This window comes from Phascolarctos cinereus, unplaced genomic scaffold (genome assembly GCF_003287225.1).
Source record: "Phascolarctos cinereus isolate Bilbo 61053 unplaced genomic scaffold, phaCin_HiC Scaffold_5;HRSCAF=322, whole genome shotgun sequence".
Classification (NCBI taxonomy): Eukaryota; Metazoa; Chordata; class Mammalia; order Diprotodontia; family Phascolarctidae; genus Phascolarctos; species Phascolarctos cinereus.
The window spans coordinates 20220301-20231925 of NW_027555958.1; positions in this window are offsets into that span (position 1 = coordinate 20220301).

Here is an 11625-nt window from a genome sequence, read left to right on the forward strand (position 1 = left end):
TTACTAGCAGTTTTTATCAGAGTTACCTAGGAACCTCTACAAGTGGTTTGGAACTATAGAAACAGAGCTTCAGAGCCGTCTGGAGAATGAGGGCTCTTTCAGAAGGTTCGAGGAACCAGATGATTACAAGAGATATCTGGGACTCAAGATGCGCTCGGTGAATGGACTTGGGGAGTGAGTTCTGAGGATAAAGGGAGATTTGATGTTAGTTAATATCAATGATCATTATTATATTGCTTTGGCCTTTTGTTTCATGATGTTTGAATTTTTATATTTATGTTTGAATTTTGGTTACCTTGGTGATGTGTAAATCTGCCTTCCCAAAATTAGTCCATTGTGATTTGATTTGTAACCTGACTTATGTAATTCTGATTATGAATATATGGAAAAAAAAAAACCTCACTGACTGGCTTAGGGAGAAGTGATCCATGGGAGGAGAGTGCTTCCAACTCAAAAATAAAAAGGGGAAATTGAGGAAATTGAGAGAATTGAGGGGATTCGGGCAGCAAACGGTTGTGGGAATTGATTGAACCACACAGACTCCATCTTGTGACTCAATTCTGGAGCTAGCTCAGTTTCTGTTCAGCTATGGGTACAGTCCAATTTCTGTCCTGCGAAAAACTTTATTCAGTTGTGGGCATTGTTTGAACCTAGCCCTGAGTGGCTGGGAAGCTGGACCGCCTCTCCCTGCTGCTTAGAGACCCTCAACTAAGGACACAGGTTATGCTGACCAGAAACCCGGTCAGATCTGAAGCTCGATGCAGGGGGTTTTCTCACAATTATGCATCTCAGGCAACCTGTACATCTTGTCTGAAAAGTGGCTCCCTGCTCCTTGATTGTTCACAGACCCCTGGGGGGAGCGGGACACCTCCTTTTCTGAATTCAGGGAATTGTACCTGTTTGCTCTGCCCCTCCCAACTTGGAAAGTCCCTAATCTTTCCTCCAATCAGAAATCAGATGACCTAAAGTAGCCTGGTTAATAGGTTTTTTTTTTAATCAATCGGCCTCATTTGATTGTTTTTTATGTATAAAAATCTGCCTCCTTCTGTATTTGGGGTCCAGGCCCACACTGAGGAAAGGCCCTGGTCTGGATTTGTTGGGCATCGGCATGCATTGCTTAATAAGTCCATAAGCTTGGAATATTAAACCTTTGGTTTCCTCAGTCATTTCATCTTTCACCTGCCCCGCAGCTAAGCCCCAAACTCAGCTCCCCCACCTCCTGTAGACTTGGAGCAGTAAAGGACTTCTGGGGCTAATCCAATCCAACCTCCTCATCTTACAGATGAGGAAACTGAGGCCCAGAGATGGGATGTGTCTGACCCAAGGTCACACAGGCGGGAATGGGCAGAGCCCCTTTACATGGAGCCCACATCTTCTGACGCCAAATACAACCCTGTTTCCACCAGATGGAAAGGGCAGGGCAGACTTTCCCAGAAAGGAATGAAATGGTGGCTTGGGGTGGGGGCAACCTGTCCCACGGGATGGGGGAAGCAGGGAGAAAAAGGGCAGCCACAGCAGCCTGGTCCTGAAAGCCTCCCTCTGGGGGCAGCTTGCTTGGCTCTCTGGCCACAGTGAAGGCAGCTCCCCCCATCTTTCACCACCCCCAGGCTGCTGGTGGGCAAGCGGGCGGGAGCCTCAGCCTTTGGATTTCCGTTGCCATTTTCGGGGAGTCAGCAGAGCGGAAACAGCATCCAGGCGCCAGCACCAGGGCTGCCGTGAAGCCCAGGCCTGGCACCTCCAGTTCTGCTGTTTGCTTCCCATGTTCTGACCTCCCCCCCCACACACGTTTGTGTTGGCAGCCGCCCGCAGAGCAGAGCCAAGCTGAGCAGGCCGGATTTAATTGGCCGCTGCCTCTGCGGCCTGGGTGTTATGAAAGGCTTTCTGTCTGTCTCACAAAGTCACCCTGACTCTTGTTTTCATACTGAATATAATATTCACTTCATTTTTAACAGAATAAAGGTTCTTTGGTCTTTTTTTTTTCAACCCTTCTTCCAAATATATACGCATATTACACACATATATATTTTTAAAGTCCCTTCATGCGGCTGCATTATAAAGGTTGGAATTGTCCTGGAGAAGGCAAGTAAGAAACCTGATGCTGAATGTGATTTAGACAGAAATTCCTTTCTTTCCCTGTGTCAGGACACCGGGCTGGGGTGTGGAGAGGGGGGCTGTGGGCAGAGAAAGGTCTCCTCGTGTCGTCCTTGCCCAGGGTTTTCTTGCTTTTTTGTTTGTTTGTTTTCAAACTGAGCCCCGCAGAGCAGGGTTTGGACTGGGGAGGTCAGTCGGAAACCTGTGAGAGGCAGCCTGGGATTGGGTGGGATGGGGCTGGGGGTCCCGATGGTTGCTCCAGCAGCTTTCACCACACTCCTCCGTTCCCATAGCTCTCTGGGGCTGCTGCTAATGAACAAGCTAGTGAGTGAGCCCGTTCACAGAGTTCAGAAGCTCATCGAAGTGGGAGGGCCTGGACCAGGATCTCTAATTTCATTGACGTTTGGGAATTCTCAAGATGGACCCTCCCTCTGAAGATCATTAGGTAGTAGATTGAAAACTGGAAGAGACCTTAGCGTCTAACCCCTAAGGCCGGGAAAAGTTCGACAGCTTCCTCAAGGTCCCACGGGGCTGGGATTGGAACAAAGTGTTTGGAGTAGGCTCCCCTGCCCTGGGGGCTAATTGGAAATTCATTGGGAAGGTGGAGGGTTCAAGTGCCAGGTTTCCACTTATTCCCCAAATGACCTTTGACAAGCCCTGTCCCCTGTCTGGGTCCATTTCCTCCCCAGGACGACTAGGGATGACCTCTGAAATCTCCCCCTGATCTAGAATCCTGTCATTCAGATTCTCCACCAAGCGCTGGCCTCAGCATCCGATGAGGCAGATGTTGCAAGTGTTATCACCTAGAAAAAGCCATCCATGCCCCTTGCATCCACTTCCCCTCCTCACTCCTCTGCCATTTTGCAGTCGGGCTGGAACTTTACCACCTTAGCCAAAACTGCTCTCTCTGAAGTTACCAACAAACCGGGAGATGCCAAATCTAAGATCTTCTCCAGCCCTCATCCTTCTAGACTGATCTGCAGACCTCGCCCGCCCCCTCCCCCCCCCACACACACACGCCTTGCTTCTTGGACGCTCTCAGTTGGACTTCTCTCTGTTCTTTCCCTCCCAGTCTAAGCCTCCCTTGGTCTCCTTGGCTGGCTCATTCTCCACATCACACCCCTTCCCTAGGGCGACTTTTCTCCAGTCCCTTTCCTAAGCCCCGTCTCTTCCTTCACTCTCTTGCTTAACTCAGTAGTTCACATGGGTTTGATTATTATTGTCTCTACGTCAGGAACTCCTAAATCTGTATCTAGCCCATCTTTGCCGAGAGCTTAATTATCTATTGGGTATTTCAAGCTGGCTGCTGTCTCAGAAACATCTCAAACTTGACGCAGCCAAAACCGGACTCATTCTACTTCCCCTCATGCAAACTTACCTGTTTCTGTCAACAGCACCCAAGTTCTCCCCGTTGGCCTCGTCCTAGGCTCCTCCTGGTTCCTCCATCCAGCCGGTCAGTTGCTCAATCTCGCCGTTTCTGCTGCCGCATTTCTCACATCTAGCTCCTTTCTAGGAACACAACCTCATCCGTCCCTTTACTTCAGTCACTGCTATTTCCACTGTCCTCTCTTATATCCCAAACATGGCCCTAAACAGGAATCCTCTTTATGGCGTTCCAGGCATGTGGATACCCAGCTAAAAGACATCCAGTGACAGGGATGCCTCTCAAGGCAGCCTGGGCCAGCTCAGACAACTCTAATGTTCATCGGGTTTTCCTTACAACGGGGCTAATTTGTTTTGTTTTCATCATTGTTTTTGCCATTTTCATCTTTTGTTACTAATATTCATCGTTGCTACTAGTTCTGTCCACTGGGGCTAAGCAAAGCACGCCTGGGCCATCCTCCAAATGACTGCCTACCACATACATGAAGACCACTGCCATGTTCCTTCTGAGCCTCTTAGCTAAGCTGAGTTCATGCAGCATGGTCTTCTGTCTTCTTCCCATCTTGTTATCCCTCCTCTGATCAATTTTGTTTCCTAAGATGCGGTGAACAGGACTGAATACAACCCTCTAGCTGTTGTCTGACCAGGACCCAGGGTCCTCTGCTCCCTTGTTCTTGACATGGTGCTTCTGCGTGTCTCAGTGGATCTATGATCTCAGTGAAGCCGTTGTTCCCTTCATCGGTGTGGGTAGCAACCCATCACACCTTCTCATCCCGTGTGATTCTTATACACACCCTCCCATAATCCTCAAAAAGGCATCCAGCAAAAAGTCTGTTGACTGGCCCTTAGAGCCATATAACTTGGGTGACTCATCTTCCAATCATGTATACCTGAATGATGCCTGGACTCTGCCATTTTGGGCCTGCAAGTCATTATGGTGTATTAACCATAATGCAAATCACTTCCCTGCACCACATGGCTCCGCAGTCACCCTCTGGTATGCCCACAGGACTGGGTGGTGACTGCATTGTGCCTCTCACTGCAGAGTGAGATGATGCTCCTTTTAGGCTACCATGTCTCAGTATTGACTCAGCTCCGCAGCCCTTTAAGACCCTGGAATAGCTTGACAGGAGTTGTGGAAATGGCTTCCCTACCTTGTACTTGTGGAGGGTCCAGGACATTACATTCATCCCTATTCCATTTCATCCTAATTATATTTGGTGCGTGGTTCTAATTTGTGGGGAGCTTTTTGGACCCTGCGTCATCCCATGCAATAGCTCTCCCTCCCAACCCCATGTCCTCTTCACATTTGATAAGCACATTCTTAGGCCTTAATTCAAGGGCCAGGAAATGCTACAAAACCCCTCAGAGTACAATCATATAATAAGAGAATATTTTCCTTAGAGTACATTTTTGTTATTCAATCACTTTTTAGTTATGTCCTACTCTTAGTGACCCTGTTTAGGGTTTTCTTGGCAGAAATACTGGAGTGGTTTGTCATTTAACAGATAAGGAGACTGAGGCAAGCAGGGTGAAATGACTTGCCCAGAGTCACACAGCTACTAAGTGTCTGGAGCCGGATTGGAACTTAGGAAGATGAGTCTTCCTGACTTCAGGCCCAGTGCTTTATTCACTGCACCATCTAGCTACCCCAACAGTGCATTTTAATGCTTATTTATTATGAGGAAAAGAAAGGGGAGATTTCTAAGGAGACCAGTAGGGATGCACAGAAAACTCACTGACCAGCTTAGACTTCCAAAAGACCAGTACAGAAAGTGGAAGCCAAATCAGGTAACAGAGGGGGAATACAGAAGCTTGGCCAAGTCCTGTGATGAGGGTCAACAGGGCTAAAGCTCAGACTGAGCTTCACCTGGTGAGAGAGGCCAAGAATAACCAAAGGGAGGGGAAAGGGGAAGGATGCAAGAAGCAACAGGACCTGGCTTAGAGTGGACAGGATGATGACAATGAAGAACTGAGAGAAGGTGGGACCTCTCAACTCTGCATCACTTTTCTTTGCCCAAGAGGAGAATCCTCCACCTTTGTACTAGAAACGATGGAACCAAAATGGCTACCCTGAAGTTGATAGCCAAGATCAATGAGAGAATACGTGCCCTCTGACCCAGATGAACCCCCTGAAATGACTGGCCGGCGTGGTTGACTGAGCCATTGTCAGTGAGCTCTGAAAGAAGGGGTGGGACAAGAGAGGGACCGAAGGATTTCAAAGAATTAAGAGCATTGAGTCTGCAAAGATGCGTCAGTGTACTTGACTTCCATGGCTGGAAAATTCAAAGGCCCATGCTCTTAAAAGGGTGGCTAGTGAACATCTAGAAAAGGAAGCAGTGATAAAAAGTGAGGCATGCCACCCATCCTTCTTCCCCTGGTTGTTCAGGAGGACATCCAGGTGGTGCCATGGTGGGGAGAGCACCAGGCCTGGAGTCAGGAAGACTCATCTTCCTGAGTTCAAATCTGGCCTCAGACACTAGCTATGTGACCCTGGGCAAGTCCCTTAATCCTGTTTGCCTCAGTTTCCTCATCTGTCAAATGAGCTAGAGAAGGAAATGGCAAACCACTCCAGCAGTTTTACCAAGAAAACTCCAAGTGGGGTCACAAAGAGTTGGATATAACTGAAAGCGACTGAATAACAAGAAGGTCAGGGGAACATTATCTATGGTTAACCTAGATGTGGGCAAAGCTTTTGACAATCTCTCACGTTCTTGTGGACAAGATAGCAAGAGGAAGGTTACATTCGTTTAATTGGATTCAAACCTAGTTCCATGACCAGACCCCAAAAGTAGTTATTAATGAATGGCTCAATGTCAGCTTAGAAGGAGGTCACATGAGGAGTCTCCTAAGGATTTATGTTTGTCCATGAGCAGGTCAACATTTTTATCAGTGACTTGGATATCCATTTTGTAAATGACGTAAAACTAGAAGAAATAACTAGCATGTCGGATGACAGTCAGAATTCAGAAATCTTGGGCTATCAAAGTGAGCTGAATCTAATAGGATGAACTTTAATATTTAAATACAAATATGTGATAGATGTATTTAATATATAATAGTAGATTTAAATATATATACATAATTTAATAGAGATAAATCTAAAATCTTACAGTTGGATTAAAAGAATCAAATTCCTAACTACCAAATGGAGGCAAAACTAGACAACAACAGGTTTGAAGGGGATTTGGGGGTTTTAACGGGCTAACAGTGTGACGTGACGTCCAGGAAAGTGAATGCAGTCTTACGCTAAATTGAGAGAGGCATGGTGCCTGGGAATAAAGAGCTGGTGATCCCAATATACTCTGTCTTGATCAGACCATATGTAACATACTGGGTTCAGTGCTGGGTACTCATCCAAGGATCATTGATTAACTAGAGAGCATCCAGAGAAGGGGAACCAGAGTGAGTAAGGGTCTTAAGCCCATGCCATATGGAGATCAGCTAAGGAAATGAGATTGTTTAACTTTGAGGAAGACTCAAGGGGGCATATGACAGCTGTCCTCAAGTAATAGCGGTGTCATCATGTCGGGGAGGACTTGTTCAGAAGTGGAATGGGCTACCTTCCAAGATGGTAGAACCTTTCTCAATGCCCATGTTTTTCAAGATCTCTCTGTTCATAAAGATTAAGCTGAGTGGAGCCTTAACTGGCACCTAGGGGTGGCCAGAACAAAGTGCCTTTGGGCATCTGGAATGCCAAGCCCATTAAAGTGGTCACTCACTAGATCGCTTTTGGAAAGCAGTTACTCACCTGTTAGTGGGCCCAGGTTACCCGTAAACAGACAACACAGGGTCATATGGAAATGGCAGAGGCTGTGGAGTGAGTCCATCACCAATCTGGACATGGAGGTCATAACGCCATATTGTGGTGGGCATGGGACTATATGATCTCCATAACTGAGGATGAAGCAGCCACTCTTTGTGCCAATTGAAGCCCCCACCCCTGAAAGCCCAGTGTGTCATAATCTTCCATCATTTGATATCCAGCTGTCAAATTTACAACATTAATTTCCTTCCCCCATCTCAGGTCAAGAGCACTGCAGTTGATACTATTTCAGGCTGTAGCATTAGTGTGTCTGTCAAGACCTCCACCATGGCAGCCACCATCTCCATTACGGTCCCGTCGGCACCATCATTGGCTCTCGTTGAGGTACCTGCTTGGCCAAGATCTGACCCAGAGCCCATCACCACATCTGTGAGGCTTTCCATATTCCATGGGTGCCATGAATGCTGAAATGAACTCCTGAACCAACCAATGCCCCTTGACTATCATAGTTAGATGATGCCCCGCCTCGCAGAAGCTGTGTCTTAGACAAATGGATGTCACCTAATCAAGCAGAATGTGCAGACTAACACAGCACTAACAGCTGGGGAATCAGGAATGGCTTTCAGGAAGAGGGGGAGCTTTGTCTGAGCTATGAAGGTGTTCAAAGAGTGATAGGAAATCAGCCTGAAAAGGTAAGCTGCAGTCAGATCCCCAAGGGCTTGGAAGGCCCGATAGACAGGGCTGCATTTTATCCTGGAGACAGTAGGAAGCCACTGGCCCCTTTGGAGTGACATGGGCGTACCTGTGCTTTGGGAGTATCCCTTCAGCCTAGCCCTCTCATTTTACAGAGGGAACAGCTGGAATGATGTGTCCAGGGTCACCCAGGCGCTAAGTGGCTGAGCGAGCCTTGGACACCAAATACACTGCCTTGGAATCCAGGGCTCTGTCCCCACGCTGCTCTCCATGGGAACCAAAGGGAGGTACCCTGACACTCTCCCTGGAATCCCTCCCAGCGTTGGCTGCACGTCCATGGTGGAGAATGCCGGGTGTTTAGGAGACCCCTCCCACCCAGCATGCAGAAAGCAGAGATGCCCAGAGAGAGGAGTGGGGGAGGGAGCCGGTAGACTGCAGCTAGGAGAGGACTATGTAATCATGCCCCAAACAGGCCACTTTTCCACCAAGTCATTTTTTCCTGCTGCTGATGACCCAGGACAGCTGGAAATCTGGCAGGACTGGAGAGAGAGGGAATGAGAGGGAGGAGACTTTGACCCCACCCCCCCTTCTAAACATCAGTGCCCCTTGCCTCTCCACCTCTCTTGAATGGGATCAGTGAAGGGAGAGTCCCTGGGGTCCCATGGGAGGGTGCTGTTCAGAGCTGTTGCTAAGGCCCTGTCTAGGCTTCAGTCTGGTGATCAATGACCTTTTCAAGGTTGTCTTCCCAGCGTCAACTGTTTTTTCATGTGAAACAGCCCTCCTAATCCCCCTGCAACATACACATAACCTGTGCTTTCATTTCCCCAGGCGTCAGACACAATCAGACAATCACAGGCCACCGGATCCTGACGTAGACCTATGAAAGTAGGATATGACTTCTCTCCCCTGACCCGTGACCCACAGTGCCCCTATTCCACTCCAACCCTGGGTGTTCGTGGAAAGCCTGAGACTGGGAGAAGTATTCAGCCGTGCCTCAGCCTCCCAAGGTCTGGGTTTCCCCGGCTGCCCCTTGGGGGAAGAAGGCTGGTAGAGGTTGCCCAGTACATGGCATAGCTGTGCTAGGGTGGAGGTGGGATGGGGGAGTGTTCCCTGCAGGGCAGTGTGAGCAATCCCCTCTGCAGACGTCAAGCTGCCCAGGGTGGGGAGAGTGAGATGGAAACTATTCTCCGGGAGTCTTTGGTGGGAGGGGAGGGAGAGGGAGAAGCGGCCATAATGGATCGGGAGAGGGAAGGGAGGTACGAGGTCAAGCTGTTCCATACATAAGCGGGTGCAGGATGCCACGAGGCTATTTTTACCCCTGCCAAGGAAATAATGTGATTTATGTGAGGCCCTATCTGCTCCCTGCCACCTCCCCAGCCCACCCCCAAGGGCTGTGTTATAAATATATCCAGTGCATTTGCCTGGATAGAAATACACATGGTGGCCTGGGGGGAGGGGGGGTCTCAGAAATATCTTCGTGAGCCCTTCCCAATGTTTTCCCTTGCTCTACCATCTCAGGGACTCTTCAGGGCTGGAAGGCAGGGGGTTGAACAGGGTCAAGAACATCCTCATAGACTCTTGGGGCCTGATGAGGCAGGAAAAAAGGAATTGTGTGGGTTTTGCTATGAAGCGGTGGGTCCGAGGTGTGTGTGTGTGTGTGTGTGTGTGTGTGTGTGTGTGTGTGTGTGTGTGTGTGTGTGTGTGTGTGTGTGTGCATGCGCGCCCAAAGGACGAGAGAAGGGCTGCTGGAGAAGACAAGCCACCAGGAAAACAGGCAGGGTGGGGATGAGGAATGCGAGCCGGCGGCTGGAGATGAAAGCGGCAGCTGCTACTGAGCGAGGGGCAATGGGTTCTTGATCCTCGCCAGGGCTTCAGTCGGAAATGTGGAATCCCCAGGACTCCCAGCCCTCGACGCTGGGCCCCCTAACCTGGCTGGGGGCATCTGGAAAATGTGCTGAATTGAAGCTCTGTTCGCCCTCCTTCTCCACCCCGGCCTTCACTAGACTGTCTGCTTCTGGAGGGCAAAGACCGGCTCTTATTCCACTTAGATTTCCTGTGGTGTCCAGCCCTGGGCCAGACTCACAGGAGGCATTCAGGAAATAGTGAAGTGAGTAAGAGTAGAGATAATGAAGGCTCAGGAGAAATCTCCACCTACTTAACTGTGTCATCATCGGAGCCATGAACACAGCGCTCCAGATTCAGAGCTGAAGAGACATACGGGGTTCTCTTCTCCACTCCCACTCCCACCCTTATACATGGAGAAACTGAGGCCCAAAGAAGGGACACGGACTAGCCCGGGGGCGCACAGGTAGTAAATGGCTTGAAATCCAGCCCTGTCTGCTGCCCTGACACCACTGGTGTGTAGCTCACGGCTCTGACCACGCCACGCTCAGCCAGACCAGGCAGGCATCTCTACAGACTTCCTTTAGAGATACGCAGTCTTCAAGGACTCCCTCCAGGTGCCGAGGGACGACTCCTTTTTCCAGAAACTCTCCCACCCTCTGAAGACTTGTCGGAGGCACACTGGACTTCTTCATCACCTTCATAATCATCTCTGACTTTTGCTTTTCACTCCCATTATATCTTCTCCAGCAAACCTTTAATATTCTTAAGCCCTGGTCCATTGCCTCACAGCAGAGATCATGAGGTCATGAACCCTGAGAGGGTCTCCTGATCCAACCCTTTCATACTTTGACAAATGAGGAAACCGAGATCCTGAGAGGGGAAGGGGAGGAACCCAAGGTCACAAAGGCAGCAGTAGTAAATCTAGGTCCTCCTGACCCCAAGTCTAGTGGACTTTCCTCTACCATACCAATCTCAAATGCTACTTTATTAAGATTCACTTCAATAAATCACTTTTGAAAAAGCATTTATTAAGCACCTACTATGGACAACACTCCTCCAGGTGCTGGGAGATACACAAAGTTTAGATAAGACACAGTCCCTTTGCTCCTGGACCTCATAGTCTAGGAGGAAGACAAGACTCATCTATGACTATGTAACCGGTGGCTCATAACAAAGTCTCCAAGCTCATTGGGACCAGGTTCCCTCTTGAAGTCTTTTTAAAGATCATGTTCCTTGGCTTGTGCCATCGGGAAATCAGCTGGCACCTAGGTGGCCCAGTTAGAGCACCTGCCCTGGAGTCAGGAGGACCTGAGTTCAAATTCGGCCTCAGACACTTAACACTTACTAGCTGTGTGACCCTGGGCAAATCCCTTAACCTCACTGCCTAGCAAAAAAAAGGGGAAAAAAATAGTGGCTAGAGACTTAACGATAGAGACAGAGCCTCAGTGTTAGGGATCAGCGTTATGGATAGAGGCTTAGTCTGAGACAGGGGGTTCATGGCTAGTATAACAAAAGGAATTGTAGAGAGGAACTCAGCTTTGGCAACAGAAGGGCTTAATGGCAGAGATGGGAGCCCGTTGCTAGGGGCAGTGGGGAGAGGGGCTCTGAGAAGTGGGAGCTCAGTGTCCCAGAGAAGGGTCAAGATCTCAGTGGAGACACTGGGGCTCACAGCCAGGGATCAGAGCTCAGTTTTGGCCATAGGGGCTCTGTAGGGGGAAGGAGAGCTCTGAAAATGGGAGCCCCCAGGCAGGTCCTGGTCCCAGGTCCTTCTGCTGCCCTGGCTTCAGGGCAGGCACCCAGAGTTTGGCACAAGGTGTCATTCTTTAGATCGTGGGAAACGCCATCTC